This window comes from Quercus robur, chromosome 4 (genome assembly GCF_932294415.1).
Source record: "Quercus robur chromosome 4, dhQueRobu3.1, whole genome shotgun sequence".
Classification (NCBI taxonomy): Eukaryota; Viridiplantae; Streptophyta; class Magnoliopsida; order Fagales; family Fagaceae; genus Quercus; species Quercus robur.
Window position 1 is genome coordinate 61,816,777 of NC_065537.1, and position 25,075 is coordinate 61,841,851.

Genomic DNA, 25,075 nt, shown 5'->3' on the forward strand with positions numbered 1-25,075 from the left:
TGTTGTAAAGCTGACCCTAAATCATAAAATGACCCTGCACATTGCGCGAGTTAAACACTAATAATAACTAATAGTCGAAATGTTCGACTTTTTGTTGACCACATCTCATTGCGTCACGTGGCTACATAAATTAATGTCATATCTATGATTAAAAACACAACAATTGTATCTTTTCATTTAAACGTTCATCTTAAAAATAAAAAATAATAAAAAACTGCCTATTATTATAAACTAGAGAGAACTCTTGGGCAGTAGTTATAAAGAAAACATCACTTCTTTTTTATACTATTTTTCTCACTGAACGTTCTTCTTTCCTTTCTCTCTCTCTCTCTCTATCTGAAATTTAGTATTTGCAACAAGACTTCTCTTTTTGATAACACCAGCCAGCAAAGTTCCAAAACAAGTTTAAAGGTCAGATACCTCTCCTCAAATGTATAGTAAATAAAAAGTGGGTTAACGTAGCATAGTATTTGTATCATAAACTCAAAGGATTTGCGTTAGTTCTAAGTATATGTTATTGTGCGATTTATTTTCATATTTGCATTAATATTACTTTCGGTGGTGATATTGATTTTGATATTGGGATTACATAGTAACGTAACTGGTTTATTTTTTTCTAATATTATTCCTTTTTCAAACAACAACTTTAGACAATCTCACAGTGCAACAATAAAACAAATACAGTAAATAGAGTTTGTAAGGAAGACAAATTGTTGAAAGTTGTTATATATTGTTGCTATTAGTCTTTGATATAGAGAAGTATATATGAAACTATCAGATTGGTTTTGAGTTACTATCTGGTGGATTCTTTGGGCGACTTATATGAATTTATTTATTGCGTGAAACCCTCTGATTGATTTATTGGCCATATGTATTTGATGGGAATACATATCTAAGTTGGAAGCCATCAATTCTTTGATTTCATGAAACCACGAACGGTTTGATGACCCAAGCCTTGTACTAATTCAGGTTAATGGCGGAAAAGAAAGAAACATGTTTCATTATAAACCATGGTGGCTCCAAGATTTTTTTTTCTAGAGGAGGTCAATAATGGTGGAGCCTGAAATTTATTGGCGGGGGTAGGCGCGAGTAAAAATATAAGATGATTTTTTATTTTTTATGTTTTTTCTGTATAGATAACTTTCACGTTATATACAATACAACTATATTATATAATAGTCTAAAAAATTATTAGCAGTTTAAAGATTGTTAAGACAACAATTAGTGGATTCATAAACAAATAGAATTTAAATAACTAATCATACATTTTTATCAAATTAATAATAACTTATTATATTTATAAGTTATATCAATTGAATTAAAAAAAATAGAATAAATATGAATAGTAACATAGTTAGGGGTAGGGTTAGGAGTAAGTGTGAAACTAAGAAAAATAAATACTCCACTAATAAACTTTTTCTTTTGAAGTGTATGGTTTTATAAATATACACGTGGTCATTCTCTTGGAATTGAAGTAAATAGTAAAAGATTTCTTGGACTTGGAAATGTGTAGAGCACATATCAAACTACTTGATTGGACATAGAGAAAAACTAAGATCATGTTCAAGCTTATTTCATTTGGGTCTAACAAAAAATTTAAAATCTAGGTGTTCAAATTTTTATTGTAGGGATCAAAAAAAAAAAAATTTTTTTTATATTATATATAAATTTTTTTTGGGACCAGGTTAGGAGGTTCATTTGAACCCCCTCAGCTGGTCTTGGAGCCGCTCCTGATTATAAAAGGTATGATTCTTGACTTTATGTGCAGGATTGTAATGGCAGGGAGTTAATGCAATCTATGAGATATATATATATATATATAGTTGACATCTTTTGTTAAATACATTAGTTGTGTATTTGGCAATACATGGATATGTTATGAAAGATCGCATGGATGTAAATGACAGTTAAACATGTCATTAATGCTAATACCATAGCTTTGGCCTTTTATGTGCAAAGGTGTATGGGTTTGATAAATAAAGAATAGTAGAGTCAAATATTTTGAATCTATTTTATTAGACTCAATTTTGGTGTGGCTGCCACTTTTGTTATTGGTTAGCCTTTTTACTAATTCATTGAGGGACACATTATTAATTGATAATTAAAATAGCATTATGAGAGCTATTGTTAATAATTTCAAAAAATTGGGGCATAAGCCCAATATTTGGATGCGTCGAATTTGAAAAAAAAATATAAAAAAAAGGGTGGATTCCACACTGATGGAGCTTGTATAATATAAAAGCGAAACGTTAGACTTTTTGTTGACCACTTCTTATTATAACATGTGACTGTAAGGTGGTGGGCTTTGCTAGTAGTGTTGGGCTGCTTCCTGTTGCATTAGGCCCAAGTTTTCTAGATAAGGGAGTTGGGACCAATCCAACTGCAACTCAATTTGGTCCGGCTTGTGTGCAAACTATGCCTTGTTTGCCAGGAACATGCTTGCAGTAGGCAGAGTTGTTTCAGATAAGTTTCATTGAGGGACACATTATTAATTGATAATTAAAATAGCATTATGAGAGCTATTGTTAATAATTTCAAAAAATTGGGGCATAAGCCCAATATTTGGATGCGTCAAATTTGAAAAAAAATATAAAAAAAAGGGTGGATTCCACACTGATGGAGCTTGTATAATATAAAAGCGAAACGTTAAACTTTTTGTTGACCACTCCTTATTACAACATGTGACTGTAAGGTGGTGGGCTTTGCTAGTAGTGTTGGGCTGCTTCCTGTTGCACTAGGCCCAAGTTTTCTGGATAAGGGAGTTGGGACCAATCCAACTGCAACTCAATTTGGTCCGGCTTGTACGCAAACTATGCTTGTTTGCCAGGAACATGCTTGCGGCAGGCAGAGTTGTTTCAGATAAGTTGTGGCAGACAGACATAATAACAAAAATAAAATATCTGGCTACTTAGTAGAAAATGACCAAATGATTCCTATTCAAGAAAGCATAATCACAGTAATAATAATTACTTTTACAAAAAGAACAAAAGAGAGCAAATAGTAATTAATATATGTGGGTTAATCAGAAGATAAAGAAGTCAGTTTAAATATGGCCCGCAGGACCAAAACCAAAGAGGAAAGAACGTTCCTTCTCAACGCAATTAATCTCCCAAGAAAGTCTTGCCGTGGAAATTAACTACCTTGAGGGAAATGGACCTGAATGGTTGATGCACAAATGGCTCCTTTTAGTTTTGACAAAGAGCAGGATTTCGTGAGGGAGAGAGGGAATTAATCTATTGGTACATGTCTGCCGTTCTAACTCTCTATCTATTTTCTTTTTGGTTTTTCTCTTTTCTTTCTTTCCCTTCCACTCATTTCTTTCTGTTTTCTGGTATATCTTTTCGGATTCCTATTCCTTAGTTATGGTTCCCATTGTTGTTGTTATCCTCCCTTTTGTTCACGACAAGGGTCTCTTTTTATAGTGCCTGCCGTGACCGGATTTTATTGTTTTAGCCCTTAACCACCTTTGTCTGGTCTGGGTGTACCTGCCGACCACCACTAGTCCGTTTGTGTGCCACCCTTCCATCACCAGATAAATAAGGGTATTTTGTTTGTTTGTCTGTCGTGGCACCCTTTCTTGCTACGGTCTGAGTTCTTTCTCTCTCTTTATCCCTCATGGCATGTACCTAGTGGTTCCAACTCAGCTTGCTTCTTTTGGGTAGTATGTCATCCCAGCAGGATACTTCCCCCAAAAGAGCCTCAGTAAGAACCTCAAAAATAGATTTTTCCCCTCTCCCCACCACCAAACCATGCCCTCTTACCTCTGACCCATGACCTCACCATGTCCTGTATTGGCTGGGTACAGGTTGGTGGTGTCTGGGCCTTGCACGTGCCTCCCTTCCATGTATGTCCAAAATCTGCCTGCTGCTCATTCGTTTGCCGTGGTTTGGAGGCTCACCTGCATAGCCTGCCATCCGTTTTCTTTGACCTTTTATGTGAGCTGCTTTTTGATTTCCCACTCCTCTCAGGAGCTGGGCTTTATTTGATACTGGGTCTTACATTTCTTTTGGCCCATTTCTTGATTGCCCTCATTTCCTGCCATATTACTCTGTCATTCCTGCTACAATGACTCAATCCTGCTGGGCCTCTTTTAGGCCAGCCGTTTACTTTTTTCCCCTAGTGGCTTAGCATGGCCATTGGTTCTCCTACGTATGGGCTCCTGTGTCCCTTTCATCTTTCTCTTGGGCATCCTTGGTCTATTTGCTTTCTTCGGGCTTCCTTGACCCTTTTACTAACTCTGCATTCCCATGGGCTTTTAATAATTTCATTGGGTTTCCTTGGCCCAATTACCTTATTCTCATCCTTAGGGTTCATGGGTCTGCCATTAACCCCTTACTTTCTTTGTTTGCATTACTTTGGGCTTGCAGTGGCCTATTCTCACTTTTCTATATCATATATTGCCCATGGGTATGTTATTTCTCTCTTTTTGGGCTTTTTAAAGCCCATTTGCCTCCTCAAGGCCCATTTGTTTATTTCATAGGCCTGTGATCCATTATTCCTACCGCTTGAGCCTAATGGTTTTGCCATCTGTTTCCCAACCCTTTGTTGCCCTTATTGTTGGGCTTTCTTCTTTCTTCTTGGATCCTCAAAAAATGACCCTTAACAGTGATTATATAAATTTATGCCATGTATATATTTAAAAACATCGTACAGTTGTGTATTTTCACTTTTTAATAGGCACATTTTTATTTAACATGCACATTTTAGGTCAATAGATACCTTTTCATTCAATAGGAACATTTAATGTCAATAGGCACAATTTGTTATATCCAATATGAAGGGTTATGATTTTTCAATAGGTAATTTTTGGTATATTTAATTTGAATGGTTATGACTTTTCAATAGGTACCTTTAGGTATATATATTACAACCTATCTTATATATACTTATATATACAACAAAAATTAAACTAGAAACACAATATTCTATCTCTTATTTATTCCCACAAAAAACTAATAAATAAAACAACATTCTTTTCTTTTGTCTAACTAATAACATTGTGTGCTATTTCTTTTAATATTATTTTTTTATTATAAATTTCATGCATTTTTGCTTACCACTCAAACTCAAAAATGACTTTTTTTTTTTTTTACTGAAACTCATCCAATAGCTATTCCTGTGTATCGCACGGGTTAGCGACTAATATAATAATAATCTCGAAATCATACACCGGTATTGACCAAAATTTAAATATCTCATTCATATGATAAAAAAAAAAAAAAAATCTCGAGTGCCAAAATTTGCTCTCTTCTTTTTTCCAATCTTTATTGAATTTTCTTTAATCTACACTACATAAACTTCACTAAAAATATATTATGTAAAAATTTACTATTTATAAAAATATATATTAAATATTTCAAAGTTTATTTTAATAAAAATTTTAAAATATGGTTTTAGTTTAATTATGTTCCATAATAATAAGATATTATTATTGTCTTTACGAATCTCTTTTAATTTTTTTTAAATTATTTTGTCTGAACACTTATTGTCTCACACAGCCCATATCATGATTTTGTATTTCCATATAAAACTTAAAATTCTGGTTATTACTATATTGTTAGCATTATTTCATATTGTTTTATACAAAAATTGGATATAAGTTTCTTTATAAAAAATGATAAATTTTATATATTATTTAACTTGTATATTTTAGCGTTTTCCATTAATTTGTTGATTCTTTTATTTGTATTAAAGAAAGATAAGAAAAAGGTTTTAAAAAATTATTTAAAATGTTCTTTTGAGAGATATAATAGAATTTTAATTTATGGCATAAGTTCTATGATTTTGTTTTTCAGATTTCTTGTCAACGGCAAAAATTTAAAATAGTTGAACTAATTAAAGCTCACATTTATAGAGTTTTTACTGTTGAAAAAAAATACTAGTCAAAGGAGTTGACCGAACCAGCTAAAAATGGGATTAATTTAGGCCTAACTTCTTTTTTTACCCAAATTGGATTTGAACTGAACTGAGCTGGATTAAATATGAACTCTACTTCTGTAACATGTTTGCTAGGCCTAGGCCCTAACTCAGGGTCTCCTAAAAGCTCTAAGCCATAAAGAAAGATTCACTATCAAGACCTCTCAACCGCATAAATTTTTGGTTTTTCTCCCACCCTTTAAATGGGAAGAAAAAATATAAAACCCTAGCTTCACTTTTGTGTCGCCTTAGGCCATCACGCTGCTGCTTGGTTTTTTGGCTCACGTTTCACAAATTGACTGAAAGAGTAGTGATTGCTTCCCTTTAAATCCTTTTAATCCCTCAAACCCATGAAGTCCAATGTCAAGAAGACACCGAGGATTTCAAAAACAACCGGTTAACCTCGATGATAGAGACAGACTCAGCAACTTGCCCCAAAATATTCTTCACGATATCCTCTCCAACCTTGAAATCAGAGAAGTTATACAACTAAGCGAGTTGTCAAGAAGATGGAGACGCGAATTGATCTTGATATTGCTGTTTTTCAATATTATAATGGATTTCAATTGCTGAGTTGTTTTGCTGATTGTAGGCCTTTACCTGAAATAAACTTGAGCTTGATTAGCAACTCGCAGTTATATGGTATTGATTCAAGGAGTTTTGCGATGCTGAGAACTCTACATATTGAAAACGCAAAATTCTATCAAGGTGTAGATTATACTGAAAAGCTCGTTTTATGTTTTCCAAACCTTGAAAACTTGTTGTTGAAAAACTGCAACATGCTTGCTCTCTAAGTTATTGACATAGAAGCTGCTAATCTTTAAGAATCTGAGGTTTTTGAACACCCACGACAAGAATTCATTTATAGGTGAGCTCAAGATTTCTGCACCAAATCCCATGTACTTATCTTATCTTGGTCTTACTTTGAAGGGATACGCTTTGCAGAATTTATCATCATTGAACAAAGCTTTAATTCTATTCACCGAGAGGGTAAACAACAAAGCGAGAGCACGGTTGTCCTTTATTGTCTTTAGTCAGTGCATTGTATAGCGCTGAAGTTCTATGTCTATCCAGCCACTTCGTGCAGGTATATTACTTTTTACTCCATCTGCCATCACTAACTTTGTCATCACATGCAAAATTTCAATCTATTGAAAATTATATGTCTTGCAAATATTTTCTGTTAGAAATACTGAATGCAATAGTATTGTATGAGTGGAGTACAAGTAAAAGTGTAGTACAAGAATGTGTGTCATACAAGTAATTTAGTTGGACCTAAAGCCCACAACACTATACACGTTAACAGCCCCCCCTCAAACTCAAGGTGGATGTGAGACCAACTTGAGGTTGTCAACCAAAGTACGAAGGCGTCTTTTAGGATGTGACTTGGTGAAGATATCTGCAAGTTGATCTTTAGAGGAGACTAAGATCAGCTTAAGAGCACCATGAACAAGATGATAACGGATAAAATAATAATCGATCTCGATGTGTTTAGTCCGTTCATGGAAGACATCATTGTGAGCAATATGAATGGCACTCTGGTTGTTACAATAAAGAGGAGTAGTAAAGGATGTAGACACACCTAAGTCTTTGAGAAGCCATTGTAGCCAAAGGAGCTCAGATATGGTATCAGCAAGGGCACGATATTCTGCTTCAGTACGGGAGCGGGCCACATGAGTTTGTTCTTACTTCGCCAAGAAATCAGAGAAGAACCAAGAAGAAAGCAATAACCAGTGGTAGACCTGCGATTAGTGGGATCTCCTGCCTAATCATCATCAGAAAATGCACGGAGAATAAGAGGAGACTGAGCAGAGTAGAAAAGACCATGGAAGAGAGTGCACTTTAGGTATCGAAGAATGCGCAGAACAGCAGCATAATGAGTTAATCATGGAGCAGATAAATACTGGCTCACCTGGTGAACAACATAGGAAATGTCTGGACTAGTGACAGTGAGATAAACTAGGCTGCCAACCAAGCTTTTGTAAAGAGAGGGATTAGACAATGGTTTCCCCCTTGAGGGAGTCAGATGCGCATTAAGCTCAACTGGAGTGTCAACAGTCTTGCTATCAGTGAGTCCAGCTCGAGACAAGAGTTCAGAGGCATACTTGGCTTGAGTAATATAAAGTCCATCTGTAGAATGAGTTATTTCAAGGCCCAAGAAGTAGCTAAGATGTCCAAGATCTTTCATCTCAAATTGCTAACTGAGAAAATTCTTGAGCTCTTGAATGCCACTGAGGTCATCACCAGTTATGATCATATCATTCATATACAGGAGAAGTAAAATAGTGCTTTTGTTAGTACGACGAAGAAATAAGGCAGAATCATAATGACTGGCCATGTAACCCAAGCGAGAAATGGTAGAGCTGAATTTGGCAAACCAAGCTCGTGGAGCTTGTTTAAGGCCATAAAGTGCATGTCGAAGGTGACAAACCTTGTTAAAGTCAATAGAGAGACCAAGAGGAGGTTGCATATAAACTTCTTCACTTAAATCCCCATTAAGGAATACATTTTTGACATTTATCTAAAAAAGGTCCCATTTATTGGCAGCAGCAACAGCTAAGAGGGCATGAACAGATGAGATAGGAGCAACCAGAGCAAAGGTCTCTTCATAATCAATCCCATACTCCTGTGTAAAACCTTTTGCAACGAGACGAGTTTTGTAGCGCTCAATGGACCCATCAGAGCGAGTCTTAATCTTGTAGATCCACTTACAACTAACCACAGATTTCTCAGGAGGGAGTGTCACCAAATCCCAAGTATGGTTTTTAGGTAATGCATCAAGTTCCTCTTTCATTGCAATCTGCCATAAAAGGTCAGTAGAAGCCTCACGATAGGTGTGAGGAGAGCAGGGGACCTTGATCTTTGTTGGGGTTAGGTGGCTCATCTTTGACCTGTTCATCTTCCACTTGGTCATTAAAGGGTGAACTAGGAAAGGGATCAATGATATCTGGTTGTTGGATAGAGAAGTCTACAGGAGAATTAGGAGTAACTACAGGAGGATTAGGATCAACTATAGAAGGAATATGTGTCTCATCTGGAAAAAGATCTAAGACAGAGGAGGAAGATAGGGAGACACGGAAGTGAGAGAGCTCGACAAAGAGGTGATGTTCCTAAAAGACAACATTACGGGAGACACGAAGATGATGAGAGATAGGAACATAACACCGATACCCCTTTTGAGTTTTGCCATAGCCAAGAAAACAACAAAGCCTTGACCGAGGCTCAAGTTTGTTATGCTCATGTGGTTGAAGAAGAACGAAACAAGCAGAACCGAAGGAGCGAAGGTGGTGATAGTCTGGAGGTGACTCAAAAAGGCACTCATATGGAGTTTGATTTTGGATAACAGGACTTGGAATGCGATTAATAGCATGAACAGCATGAAGTAGCTTCATCCGAAAAAGGAACAGGGACTTTGGCACAGAGAAGGAGAGCACGAACAGTGTCAAGAATATGACGAAGTTTTCATTCGGCTCTGCCATTTTGCTGAGAGGTACCTGGACAAGTTAGTTGATGAATAGTGCCATAGGAATGCAAAACAGCTTGGAAAGCATATTGAGTGTACTCAAGAGCATTATCAGATCGAAAAATTTTGATGCGTTTGGAAAACTGAGTTTCAACCATTTTTGCAAAATTAGAATATACTTGCAATAATTCAGAACGATGTTTCATATTAAAAATCCAGCTATGGCGAGAGTAATCATCAACAAAGACAACAAAATATCGAGACCCACCAATACTAAAGATAGAGGAAGGCCCCCAAACATCAGAATGAATAAGGTCAAAGATATCAGTGGATATTGATTCACTAGTATTGAAAGGAAAAGTTGGTTGTTTTCCTAACTGACATGAGACACAATCAAAATTTTCTGTAGACACTGAACCTAACAAATCTCTAGAAGCCAATTGTTGTACCTGAGAGGAAGATGCGTGACCAAGTCGAGCATGCCAAAGTGCAAGGGAAGGAACAGAAGAAACTGTAACAGTTGCAGCAACAGAAATAGGAGCAACAAGTAGAAGATGAAGGTTGTCCACGGGAAACATACGCCTAACTCTGGGACCGGTCCCAAGCTCTTGTCCCGTCCTTGGATCCTACACAATACACCCAGAATAATCAAAGATAATGCGATAACCCAACTCAGCTAATTGTCCCACAGAGAATAAATTGTAAGAAAGGTCAGGAACATTAAAGACCCCAGGAACCGAGAGGTTGGAGATCGAAACAGAACCTATATTATGACCAGACATTGTAGAATCATTTGCTGTGCGAATATTAAGAGGGTGTGGTGCAGGTTTAAGTTCAAAAAATAAAGATGAGTAAGGTGTCGTGTGATTGCAACAAGCAGAATCCATAAGCCAAGAGGTAGGAGACATACTAGATAAAGCTGAGAGAGAAGAGGAATAAGATGCATTACCAACTATACGAATGACATTAGCGATGATGTTTATAAGGTCATCTTTGGAAATGGTGAAAGTGGATCCAGAAGATCGAGACTGTGCAGAGACGGGAGCCATTGGTTAGTCACTCTCAGTGTTAGCAATAGTAGCAGCAGAAATTGAAATAGCTGATTTATTGCGATGATAGCAAGTCTCAATATTGTGACCAAAACATTTACAAAAATTGCAAAAACGTTTGTGGGATTGTCGGCGATGATTGTTGTAAAAGAAAGAAGATTTATCCTTATTCTTTATTTAGAAGCAAAATATGCAAAAATAGATTGCAAAAATGAAATTTACGCAAAAAACTGGGTGAGGAGCACCTGGACTGCAAAAGTCAATTATAGAAAAAGTCAACGGTCAAAGTCAACCTTCAATCAAAGTCAACGGCAGTGATGACGTCACCTAGGGCTGACGTCAGCATGTGTAGAATACAATCAGCGTGTGAGGGCGCATGGGGGCACGTGGAGGCGCTTGAAGAATACCGTCAGCGCGTGGGGGTGCGTGGAAGAAGACCGTCGGCGCGTGGAAGCACGTGAAACGCGTGAGCTTGAGCCCAGAATATTTGGGTGGCGTGTGAGGGCGCGTGCTATCTCCGATGGCTTCGAGGCTTCCACCAACGTGTAGATTGGTGCAAGGCGATCTCAGTGATACCTATAGAAACGTAATTGGAGCAATATTCACGGCGGTAATGACGCATGCAGTGGTCTGTGCGGTGTAGGACTCCTCAACGACAACGGCTGCAGGTCCGGAACCTAAAGACAACGGCTAGAAGATGTTGGAGGTTCAATGGCAAGAGGCTGCGGCAACTGTTGTGACGGCGGAAGCGATGTTAAGAATGGAGTAACACCAATAAAGACAAGACTGCTAAGAAAAGGTTAGAGTAGTGGCTCTGATATCATGTTAAATATTAGCATTGATACACCATGTTGAATATGCTAGTATGGATGTAGAAGCGAAAGTATAAAGTATAAAACACAATAATACACGAGAGTTACGTGGTTCAGCCTAACGGCCTACATCCACGAAGGAAATCCTAAATGGTTACATCAATAATATATTAGAGTGTAGTACAAATCCTGTGTTATAATAAATCATAACATGTGTATATATAGTAGACTAAACTCTAGACTAATAGACTTCTAGTACAAGTAGGAGACTTGGCTTGCACACAAAGTAGAATTAGGCTTGGGCCTATACTAATGAGCTAATATATCTCTAACACCCCTTCTCAAACTCAAGATGGAAGCTTGATGAAATCTTGAGATTTGATAAGGTTGAAAAGATCTCTTGAATGAAGTTTGGCTCTGTGATGGTAGTTTGAGGAAGGCAATGGTCTTACAGTGTTGATGCGACTTCTAATGGTGGCTTGGCTATATCGGAGAGTTTTGACGGCTGTAGTAGGAAGCCAAAGAAGATGAGCGCAGGGAAAAAAAAACACTGAGAAAGACAAAGATTGCTCTTAAATATACCGCAAGGACGGAAAACCATGGTCACAGGAAGGTGGCTCTGATACTATGATAGAAATACTGAATGCAATAGTATTGTATTTCTCAAATGAAAGAATATACATGAGTGCCTTTATATAGGAGGCATATGAGTACAGTATAAGTAAGAGTGTAGTACAAGAATGTGTACTATATAAATAATCTAGTTGGGCCTAAACCCCACAACACTATACATGTTAACATTTTCATTTGCTATCTACAACTAGATATGGAGTGTACTATGTTCTTCTTTTTAAAATTTTTGAAAAGCGTTTGAATACTGATTTTCGAGCTTAGATCCTCTACATTTATTAGAGTAATATTATCATAGAGTTCTTAAAATTCAATTCGATAAATTGTGAAATAGTTTATTAAAATTTCTTACCTCATATTGTTAATAATTATTTGTTTAAATTTTAAAGATTTAGTAAATTTCAATCTATTCATTTCGTAATTTTTTTTTTTTTTGGGTTATAATTTAATAGTTACATTTGGGGTGAGATTTAAATAAACTAGAAATATGCTAGTTAAACTATAAAACTCTTAAACTATTCATTTCATGATTGATACATAAAATTTAAATTTCTGTTAGGTAACCTTAGAAATTGTAAAGGATTTTAATATGTTGTGGTGAGAGGTTATATGAGTGCAAAGATTTTTTTTTTTTCCTTTATAGGCAAAGATGCTTATTACCTTGAATCCATTCATTTTTTTTTTTTTTTATATATTTTTTTCTCTTTTTTTTTTTTTGATTGACTATTCTGAGATGCTGTATGTGTATATAAAAATATAAATATGTTTTTTGACTGAAAATTCAATTGTCAATATGAAATTGAAGCAATAAAAAAATTGAAAGGATGGTTAGGATTGGAAATTATATTTTAAGATTGGGTTCTATTTGTGATGATGCATTCCTTTTGGTCCTTTCTGGCTGAAGGAATACGTTTTGATTTTTTTCTTTCTTTTCTTTTTTTTTTTCTGCTTTTTTTGCTTATTTAAATTACCTTTTTTACCTTATTATTGCAGATCTTGTGCAAGTAATCACTTCTTTTACCTCTTATCATATAATATATTATATTAAAGTTGAAACATAAATAGAATCAAAATCAATTTCAAATTATTTTTTTAATTTTGTGCTGTGTTCAAATTACATTTTTAATTGTAGTATCAAGTAACTATCATTAATAGTACTCAGTTCAAATCTTGAGATGACCATCTCATTCGCTTAGATAAAACCAGCTCATCATCGTTATTATGGACAAAATGGGCTTCTGCCCTTTTTGGACAAATTAATTAGTCTTTTGTCATTTTTTCCAAACTAAATAGGGAAATGCCCCTCTTTTGAAAATCGAGTTTCTCAAAATCGAGTTAAAAAAAAAAAAAATTTCTGGAACCCTATAGTGACGTTTTTAAGGACCTATAGTGACATTTTAAGAACCTATAGTGACGTTTTATAACTTGATATCCATAAAATTGAGTTATAGGCAATAAAATTGTCTATAACTCGATTTCATGGATATCAAGTTACAAAACGCCACTATAGGTTTTTATAAACGTCACTATAGGTTTTTGAAAACGTCACTATAGGGCTTAAATCGATTTTGAAAAACTCGATTTTCAAAAGAGGGGTACTTCCCTATTTAGTTTGGGAAGAAGGGCAAAATGCTAATTAATTTTCCCAAAAAGGGCAGAAGCCCATTTTGTCCTCGTTATTATTGAATATTTTCGTGTGCAAGTAGGAGTACAATATAATAATATATTAGAATGTAATATATTTTATGCAATGTAGTAATATATTAGAATGGAACTACTTTTTTTTTTTTAATTATTTTTTTGGTCTTGTGCTTTCTTCAGACCATTTGGATTGTGAACGCTATGAGATGTTTGCTAATTTCTATTGATGTTAAAACTAGCAGAAAGAGATGGTCTGAAAAAATATTAACTGTAGTGGTTTATAATTTGTAATCTGTAATCTTCTTCCAATTTACAATTTGCAATTTGCTAGGTACACCTTTTTTCTTTGTATTCTTATTTGTTTTTGTTGTTAGTCTCAAAGAAAATATGACTATAAATTGATGTCTCCTCTTCTTGGAAACTTGAATGTACCTAGCAAGCATTGTTGACATCATCAAAATTGATACAAACTTATAAATCTTTATTTCTTTGATCAATTTTCAGCATCTTTCTCATCTAACTTTTAAAGAAGGACTCTTCCCTCCCACATCCCTTAGATTGAAGTCCTTAACTCTGAGCGTAGGACTGAGTCAGCACAGCAAGAAAGGGCTAGTCCAATTGCTCAAGTACTCACCAATCTTAGAAGCACTTCGTATCAATTTTGAGGAGGTAAATGACAATATCTGACACTTTAGCTATGATTAGTGTATATATTCAAGTAATCAGTGTATATATTTTTCACTTCAGGGCCTGCCATCATTGTTTAGGATGGAGAAATGTCATCAAAATAATCTCTAAAAGGACGCATGTCCTCTTTATTCTATTATTATTTATAATTTTTTTTGCTAAAAAAAAATTCTACATATCATTTTCAAGCACAAAACTTTTGTTATAATAGAAAGAAGATTGAGGTTTCTAAAAATTTATTGGCGTTTTGGTGATATTGAAATAAAGTTTATTTATATATATTCTTTTCTTATATGTAAAAATATATGTTCTACAAGTCATTCTTAAGCACCTTTTGTCCTTAGTCATTTTCAATACAAATTTTTTTTCATAATAGAAAGAAGATTATGTTACAAAGAATTTATTTGGGTTTTGGTGATATTGAAAAACAAACATGCACACACACATTGGAGAGAGAACGAGATTATAACACAAAGATACACTACAAACTCATCATTTATTGGATTCTCAAAAAAAAAAAAAAAAAAAAAACTCATCATTTATTGAGGTTTAAATTATTTTTCTGTAGAAAGGTTTCCTATATTATATATGTTAAAAAATAAAAATAAAGCAGCATTGCAATTGATTAAAGAAAAATGCTTAGGATAGTAAAGCTCATTGTTTCTTGCTTCTTATTTTTAATTTTCATTTGGCCTGATTTTAACCCATTTCTAATCATTTGAATTAAGTTGAATAACGATGTTATTATAAGATTTTTTCTTTAAAAACTATATATATATATATATATATATAATCTGTCATATTTTTTTTTCTAATTTTATTAAACTAACTTTTATCTTTTTGTCTCACATTTTGCAAATGAAAAATCAGAAACTAGAGGACAACGGGTTTGTTTGGAATCCACTTATTTTGTTGAAACTGAAAACTTTTTGCTGAAAGTACTGTAAATAAAGGTAAAAGCTAGCTGAAATAGTATAGTGAGACCCATGAATAGTAGCAAAAATAAGTTGAATAGTAAAATAAGCTGACTTTTAATTTGGAGCCAAATGTGCACACAACAAAGAGGAAACTATGGGATACCAAACTAAAGGATACACAATAATGGCTTAAGTGTGAATCTTCACAAGAAAAGTTGAAACAAAATGTCACGCGTTTAACCCACCATCTCAAGAATGTGGAGATCAAAAATTTGTTTGGAAGAAAATAGCTTATAAATTGGATAACTATTTGCTTGAGAACGGAAAGGTATTGGAAAAAATGACTGTTACTTGCCGGCATTATGGTCCAAAGAACAAAAGATTTGTAAGTGTCACGCCCCAAACCCAAAGGGATCCAAAACATGAGAAATACATCCCAAAGGTATCTGTAGATTTTTCCTTTTTGGAAAACAAAACGATAGGAGATCTTTGTTTTCCTTTCATTTTCACAGGATAAGAATATATAACCATAAATCTCTACATTACAAGTTAGAACTCTATAACACATTTACAAACAATAACTAAAAATCATGTGCCTCCACCTAATACATGAATATATATTACAAGGCTCTTGGATTATACAAAGTCACAATCATATCAAGAATAAGGAATCTTAATATCAAGTCTATGCCTACCATGCCTAAGGTTAACAAACCTCAAGTGACCAACCTCCAATAGAATTAATTAAGGTCTCGTTGAACATAACAGGATCGAGTCACCAACCACTTACAGCAAGAGTCTCAAAATTTAAGGTAGCACTCTAATCATTACCAAGGAAGTAAGCTCCATACCCAAGATATAGTTAAGAGATCTGAAAAACTGTTAGAGGGTGGGATGAGCTAACGCCCTTTAAGTAGCATAATTAATGGGGGTGGGGAAAATGCAAGTTTCATTCTCAATAATAATAATATGATATGATAAGAATGATTGAATAATGAAACGCAAAATTTCTCAAAGTAAATACCTTGAAACTATATACTATAATCTGTAAGCACTAACAATATAATTTCCAAAACCATAATATCTAACGTACAGTAAATTATCACAAATATACCAAACTACCACATAAACCGGTTAGGGGATCCACCCATTCACAATTGGCATGATATTGTCCTCTTTGGTATGCAGACTCTTGGCCCCATGGACAGCAGCCTCATCCATACTCTCAAGGTTTTTCTCTCCCCCCATGGGCAGCAGAGAGAGCTCGTCAAATAGGACCTCTCTTGCATGTGGTCTCTTGGCCCCATGGGCAGCAGCCTCACCCACACACAATCAAGGAACCTCTTCCCCCCATGGACAGCAGGGAAGAACGCATCATCCAAAGTGAAAAGGCACTAACCTGGATTTGATTCCGTTGTTACAAAGACTACGAAAACCAAATCGGGTAATCACCGGGAAATCACACATGGCATGGTGTCAAAACCACATAAAGCTCACAGGTATACATTTCCTTTCAAATACACAGTTTATAACCAGGTAATTTCAGAAAAACCTTAAATAATCTAACTTCCACAAAGGTTGTAAGGTTTTCAACTTGATTCTTATCAAAAGATTTTCTAACAATTTCCCACATAACAAGACAAGATAAGCATTTTTAAATTTTCTAATATACCATAACATCCAAGATTTTCTTATCAACGATTAAATAAAACATGCTTATTTTTCCATATCAACAATTCATGCATTTCCCCAAATGCAATACCAAATATGATGCATTTTCATATATAATCATATATATATATATATATGTTAAGGTTACGACACAATAGTTTTTAGGAAAATATAATTTCCATAGGTAGTTTCCAAAAGCATGTTTAACCGAAAAACAACATTTATGCGACATGATTATTTTTCAAAAATCCCATTAAAAAGCTACTTACCTTGCAACTTGCAAAAAACTTAATTCTCCAAGCTCCAAGGGAGATTGGCTAGAACCTAAACAATATTAAGTAAACCTATCACAATGAGCACAAAACTTGAAATTGTATCTGACTACAAATTAGGAATTGCCGAGTAAGAACTTAATTAGGCAAGTCTAGTATTCAACCTCACATGTAATGTATTCCACTTCCAAAATTTCTCAAAACAATTTAATTTGCAAGGCATAGACTCCCATTTATACTCATGAATCATTCAAGGTGTCATATCTAACATCAAAACCTCCACACTTTATAAGTACTTCCCACAAGATTTATATAACATCTCATTAAGTGACCCATGACACCAAAATCATAATTTTCTCCAAGACAAACAATTTAAATCTTTATCTAGCTCCAAATAATCAATAAAAATTATATTAACCATCTATCACATGTTATAACTCAAAACCTCTAAATTTTCACTATAATAAGCCTTAGATAGCCATCATTGTAAAAATCATGAACTCACTCATCAAATACATCCACCAAGACCAAAACCCATACGTATAAACATATGAATATCATTTCCAATGCTCTTAAATCACATGAAAATCATTATTAAAGCTTGGGTAAAATAACCTCAAACAAGAACATAATACCCATCAAAAGAGATTAGAACTTTTACCTCAAATAACTTATGTGAAGGTGTGATGTTCTTGAGGATTTTCCAGTGATTTTGTTGGAAAAATGGTAGAGGTGATGATGAGGAATGTACCGGTGGGAGGGTGAGGGAGAGGAGTGTGTGTATGTGTGTTGTGTTGACTGAAAATGAAAACGAAAAGGAGAACAAGAATGAGAGTGAACGGCCAAAGAGACAAAAGAGGGAATTGTGAGATATGTGGTGGGGGAGGATGGGTTAGGTGGAGTAGTTGGGAGGCACGTGGGAACCAAAAAAATATCTGCCCCCCCTTTCTTTTTTTTTTGGGTCTGACTGGGATGTTACAGTAAGGATGCTAGAATTTTTTTTTTTTTTGAGAACTAAAGGATGCTAGAATTTGGTAGAGCATCTCCAAATGTTGCTATATATTTCCCACTTTTTAGGAGAGAAAATCATTACAGTTTGAAAGTTGAAGATGATGGTTCCAATGATAGAATGGAAGAAACTATGTGATTTTGAAGATAAAAGGTGTTGCCAACTAGTAATAATTTATTGAAAGGTTAAAGAACACGGGTCAAGAATTTGATATGAATATCTGTACCATAGATCAGGAGTCTGATGTTGAAGTTCCAAAATGAAACTGATAAGAAATATTATCCATATTTACTATATATATAGCTTGAGTTGATTTTTTTAGATTTGAGAGATTTTTTTACTCTTAATATTGGGCATACTATATAGAGTTGGATGTTGCTTTTTTTTAGTTTCTAAATTTTTGCAGTTTTTGGACACTAATTAAGAATATTCTACTCATAACATGGTTTGATAATCACGAAAGGTTTTGTTGTTTTGAAATTGATGCACAACTCGAGTCAGTAATTGTGCAAGTCTATTCAAATGATGAAAGACAAACTGGATATTGAACCCAATTGAAGAGTAAATTCTTAGTGATGTCCTAAACCTTTGTGTTGCACATGTTTTGTGGGACTCCACAAAATATGTTAAAGAAACGAGGCTTTTTCCCAGGAATCAAGTTGGAGTTGGTACTAACTTTTGAGTCCATGTCCTAGAATGTTGAATAACAGTGCTTTTAGAACAGGTTTATTAAAACATTTTCAGGATATGGTGATCAACAAGCTCTTGGACTTGTCACAGTTGTGACATTATAAATAGAAATACTCATTTCCTTTTATTTAGTGATCGGATTACAAATTTCTTTTACATCTTGTGATGAAAGCATAAAAGCACAAGTAACCGTGTAATTCACTAGATGAATATAGGGTGCGTTTGTTTTGGGGGAAAATGATTTCAAGAAATCATTTTCCCCCAAACCCAGGTGTTTGGCAGCAACGGTAAATTTCATTTTCCGGAAAATAGCTTCCTGTTGACCGAAATTTTCACCTTTGACCCGGAAATGATTTTCCACCCTCATTTTCACTTCAAATCATTTCCGGAAAAAGAGAGAGAGAGAGAGAGAGAAGAGAGAGCCCAGATAGCCCAGATCGGAGAGAGAGAGAGAGAGAGAGAGAGAGAGAGAGAGAGAGAGAGAGAGAGAGAGAGAGAGAGAGAGAAGAGAGAGCCCAGATCGGAGAGCACCGATCGTCGATCGCGTCGCTCGTCCATCGACGAGCGGTGCGATTGTCCGATGAGCGGCGCGATTGACGAGCGGTGCGATCGTCCAATGAGCGCGCTCGTCGATCAATGAGTGGTGCGATAGATCGCAATCGACGGCGCGATCACACCGCTCGTCGATCGCGATCGTCGTCGCTCGTCGATCGACAAGTGGTGCGATTGATCGCGATCGACGACGCGATCGCACCGCTTGTCGATCGACGAGCGGTGCGATCGTCCGACGTCGATCGCGATCGCGCTGTCTTCTCCTTCTTCTGGGTTTGTCTGGGTTTGTCTTTTCCTTCTTCTTCTCCAAACACCAGAAAATATTTTTCGGAAAATTTTTTAAAATGCAACCAAACACATAAAAACATTTTCCTTTCCGGAAAATAGCATTTCCGAAAAATGGAATATTTTCCGAAAATGCTTTTACACGAACCAAACACAGCCATAATTGAAAAGAAATTTCAGGAAAATACTGAAAAGAAACAGATGAGCCCATCACTTCTCTTCCTCTATAGAAAAGGCCATCTAGGCCTACCCACACTCTCTATTCTTTTCCTTTTGCAGTTTTTGTTAGAAGAAGATATTGAATCTGGATCTAGTAGCCCAGTCTTGGACTGTGTACAGTAGGGCCTGGATCCAACAGCAGAGCCCATGGGTTCACAGCACGAAAGAAAGAGAGATAAGGTGATATAAGAGCATTCGTATCCGATTTCTTAAAAAAATTCCATTTTACTCTCTCAAAAACTACTTTATCATTTATACCATACTATTTTACAATACACCCAACATCCTAACTTTTATTTTCTTATTCAACTCATTAAAATAATATATACTACCCAATAAAATAATAGAATCCAAGCTTGCTACAGTGCTACAATGCCATCCTACCCAATAAAATATAATAAACATTATACAATTTTTGCTTCAGTGCCATCCTACATTTAGCATGGCACTGGAGCACAATTGAATTTTTTTTTGCAATTGCAAGACCGGGTAACGTGGGTTTTTGGGGCTCTGTTGCTAAATTCCACCTACATATGGCATATGAGAGACCCAATACTAATGCTCTAAGGTATAGTTTGGGATTTTACAATTTTGAATGGCACATCACATATTCACATGAGCATCACCCATTAGAAATTTAGATCCATATTCTCAAAAAAAAAAAAAAAAAAAAAAAAAAAAAAAAAAAAACAAAAACAAAATTTCGATCCCTATGAACTTGGACAGGAATAGGTGGCCTAATTAAATTCTGTAATATGGGTGGTTGTGTTATCCATTGTCAATGCTTCACGACTAGCCACACACACAGCCTCTAGTTGCTCATTTCTGGTTGGTTGCTAAAATAGTAATAATGGGGTTTTTACAACCCCCAATGCTTTTTTTTTTTTTTTTTTTTAAGGTAATAACAATCTTTGTTGATAATAAAAGTACAATGAATTTACGATAGTAAACTCACTGCACTGAAAAGAATACAAACCAATCAAAAAGAAAGACTAACAGAATTTAGATAGTCAAACAAAGAGTGATAATGCGTAAACCCCCAAATACGAGACCACTCAAATAAAGTCCTAAGTAGCAAAGACTTCACACAATGTACAAGTCTCTCAGTTTCCTCAAAAGTTTGGGTATTACGCTCCTTCCAAATTAACCACATAAGATACGCTGGTACCATATTCCACTCATTTGAAGTGTGACTCCCCAACCAATTCCACCATGCAGAGAGAAGAGAAACAACAGTCTTCGGCATCACCTAATGAACCCCAAACAAAAGGACTTCACTCCACAAAGTATGAGCATACTTACAATGGATCAATAAATGATCCACAGTTTTCTCTTCACATCAACAAAGGCAGCACCAATTAACAAGAGGTAAATTCTTCTTAACAAGGTTGTCTATAGTAAGAATCCCACCCCTAGCAGCTGTCCATAAGAAGAAAACCACCATTTTAGGTACCTTAACACACCAAATGCTCTTCCAAGGAAAAGACACCAATGAAGCTGCTAGCAATGAAATATAGAAAGAGTGCACATCAAAAACACCACTACGATTCAATTGCCATATCATGGTATCATCACCCCCCCTAGGTAACTTGGATGAGATATGTGCAAAGAAATCATAAAAAATCCTTGTCTCCCAATCTTGAAATGCACAACAGAAACATAAGTTTCAACTTCTACCACCCCCATCCGGTGCAAAATCAACCATATCAACAATCCTAGCTTCCTTGTCCACAGCAATAGCAAACATTGCCAGATATAAATCTTTCAAAGCAGTAGGGCTACTCCAAGGGTCATGCCAGAATCTGATACGAAAACTCTCACTCGCCACATACAACACATGACCAAAGAAGCTCTCAGCCTCTTTCTTAATGTTCTTCCACATAGCACATCCATGTGTCCCTTTAACAATTCTAGTACACCATCCGCCACTGGCCTCCCCATATTTGGAAGCTATAACCTGCCTCCATAAACGTGTGACCTCATTCCCAAATCATCAATGCTAGTGCTCCAAGGAAGTCTTGGCTCCAATTTTTGAGCACCATGATAGAGAAATGAGATACAAGTACAATGTAAACCTATAAAAAGTTCAAAAAAAAAATTATAACTAAGTTTAAGAGTCTTTTTTATACACTAATTTTTTTAGATGGTGTCTTTCTTTCTTTCTTTTTTCCTTTTTTTTTCAATTTTAGAAAATAAATAAATTTTATTTTGAAATCAGTTTTCCAATCTCCCTCTACCAAAAAAGGGGGGGGGGGGGGGGGAAGGTTGTTTGCTGTAGTCCTATTTTTGTAGACTAGGCTCGGTAAGTGTAAGCTATTTAAGTAGGCTCGAGAAGGGTAGGCTTGTAGCTTCGCCAAAAGCAACTAGTCATCTCCTTTCCTTCGTCAAAGGATTCTTACTAGCCAAAAGTGAGGGGCAAGGAGAGCTAGTGAAGGCCGACTACTACATGAGGGGGAAGCTATCATAGAAGCTTTGCCCCTTGCTTTATAGAGACCATTATGAACTAAATAAATTAATAGATTCTCTCCAAACTTTGGCACACTCTGTTAGTATCGATGATAATGTTTTGTAGAAAATAAGTCATTTTCCAAAAATTGTTTTCTATAAAATTATCTCATTTTCCTATGTTTAGTAGCAACCTCAAATGAGTTGAAAAACAATCTCCTAACTTCCATTCTTTAGCTAGCTATGAGAATGAGTTGTTTTCCAAAAAAAAAAAAAAAATAGTGGAAAACAATTTCTAAAATAAGTCATACTTTTTCTGCTAACTAAAAATAGTTTTCATTTAATTCATTTTTCATTTTTTCTAATGCTTCCAAACATTTCCTAACTTCACTTATTTAGTTTGTTGTAAGATTGAGTTGTTTTCTTAAAAAAAAAAAAAAAAAAAAAAAATTAATGGAAAACAATCTCTAAAATAAGTCATACTTTTTTTTTGCTGATCAAAGATAGTCATTTTTGGATTCATTTTCTCCAATGCATCCAAACACTGAAAAACCACGTAAAATTATCTTTACACATGATTTTCCATCGAAACAAATAGAGTGAGTACTGACCATCATCTATCATTATAATCAGGCATCAATCTTAATGATAATTCTTTTGATTTTTAACACCTATAATCTGTTAGTTTGTTTCTACTTTTTTTTTTTTTTTTTTTTGATACCATTCAAAGGGAGATATAAACAAAAGTTATACAAATGCTGGGTTGTACTAGCAATAGTTCAAAGGCATCTGTGTTGCTCTTTTTGCTACAGACTAGACATGTTTAACTACAATGTGGGGCACAAAAAGCATGTTGCAGAAGAGCCCAGATTGAGAAAGGAGATTAAGATCAGCTAATCTAGTATTGTCTAACCAATCAGTTGATCTTTTCTTCCTAAAGGCTTGGACAACCCTTCTATCATCACCCAAAAACAAAATATGCTGGAATCCATGGTGCTTTGCTATGATGGCAGCATCCACCATTGCTTCAAACATTGCCCCACCTTTTGATCTGGCTACACTACTAGCAACTCCAAAAAAACACACTTAACTCCCTGCATATTTACTGCTTCATAGGCAAAAGAGCATCTTTTAGTCCTTTTACACCTTGCTCCTGCAATTTTCAAAATGAGCTGCCATTGACCTGCTGCGGATTGCTGCTTTGGTTTTGGTCTTCCTAAGTTCCTGTTGTAGAGAGACTGGTCATTGAAAGCTTCTTTGTACCTGCAAGATAGAGCTTGAGCTGTTAGAATCACATCCATAGGATTAGGATTTGTTCCCTTATGAACCACCCTGTTTCTCTAAGTCCAGATTGACCACAAATATGTAAAAACAGCTTGCAAATATTCCATAGAGTGTGCTTCCTTCTTTTTGTGTATGAGCAGAAAAGAGTCAGCCATTGTTGGACTGTTATGCTAGAGAAATTAGAGGAATGAACAGCCAAACCTGAACCATGCCAACAAGCTCTTGTGAGAGGACATAAAAGAAAAAGGAGTGTGGTGGACTCATTCTCTTCATTGTAGAAAGGACACAAACTAAGGGATGAAATCCCTCTATTAAATAGACTCAGCATGGTTGGTAATCTGTCAAGCATCAATTTCCACACAAAAGTATTAATTTTCAGTGGGACTTTAACACTCCAAATTAGATTCCACACCCCTTCTTGCTACTGGGTTTGTCCTTGTATAAAAGGGCAGTCCTTAACCAAAATCTGATAAGTAGATTTAACCTCATAATGCCCTTCACCTGAGTATTTCCAGCAAAGCTTATCTTAGATAGCATCAGTTCCGGATAAGGGAATTTGAAGAATTTTTGAAGCTTGAGCAGGGGTATATAAGGATCTTACTAAGTCACACTTCCAAGAATGTGAATTGTGATCAATCAAATCACCAACAGTTCCTATAGCTAAGCTTGGATGATCTAACTGCAAATTTTGTTGGGTAAACTAGTCTTAGTGGTTGAGAGGAATATCAAACCCTCTTCCTACCCTCCATTTCCCTTCCCTCAACTTTGGGTTATCAATTTTGATGATGTTCTTCCAAATCCAGGAATGATGTGGCTTAGGACTGCACTCTTGCACTGAAGCTCTAGGAAAATACTTAGCTTTAAAAGTTCTAGCTAGGAGAGTATTTGTGTTGTGAGTGATTCTCCAATATTGTTTGGCTAACATGGATTGATTCATTAAACTAAACTTCTTAAGTCCTAATCCACCAAATCTCTTTGGCTGAAAGATTTGATCCCAGTTGATAAGATGAAGTTTATGCTCTACAATCTCATGCCCCCACCAAAAAGCCCTAACATTGGAATCCATTTTGTTGCATATACTTTCAGGCACCCTAAAACAAGAGAAAGTATATAGAGAGAGGGATTGCAAGACTGATGAAATGAGGGTTGTTCTGCCTGCTTGAGATAGAAGTTTTGCTTTCCATCCTTGCAATTTAGAGTTAAGTTTATTGATAAGAAACTGGAAATCAGCAACTCAATTCCCTCTTAGCTTGAAATCTATTCCAAGATATTTGCTAGGATTTTGGACAAGATTCACTTGCAGCACTCTAGCTAAGGAATTCTGATCAGACTCATGCATATTGGGAGAGCAATATAGGTCAGATTTAGAAAGATTAATTTTCTAACCCGAAAGCTTACAATACCAATCAAGGATTTTCATTATATTTTCTAAAGATTGCTTGTCCTTCCTAAAGAATAAAAGGGAATCATTAGAAAACAACAAATGAGTAAAAGACAACCCACTCCTCCCTATTTTTACCCCTTTTGTCATAT

General features: G+C 35.4%; 1 long non-coding RNA gene across 1 annotated transcript; it reads right to left on the bottom strand.

Annotated features, from left to right (window-relative positions):
• Positions 1-15,671: 15,671 nt before the first annotated feature.
• On the bottom strand, positions 15,672-17,887 carry LOC126723247 (uncharacterized). The gene is made up of 3 exons (XR_007654201.1): positions 17,720-17,887; positions 17,056-17,110; positions 15,672-15,994 (listed from the first exon to the last, which is right to left on the bottom strand). It is a non-coding gene; the product is annotated as an uncharacterized LOC126723247 (long non-coding RNA).
• Positions 17,888-25,075: the final 7,188 nt, after the last annotated feature.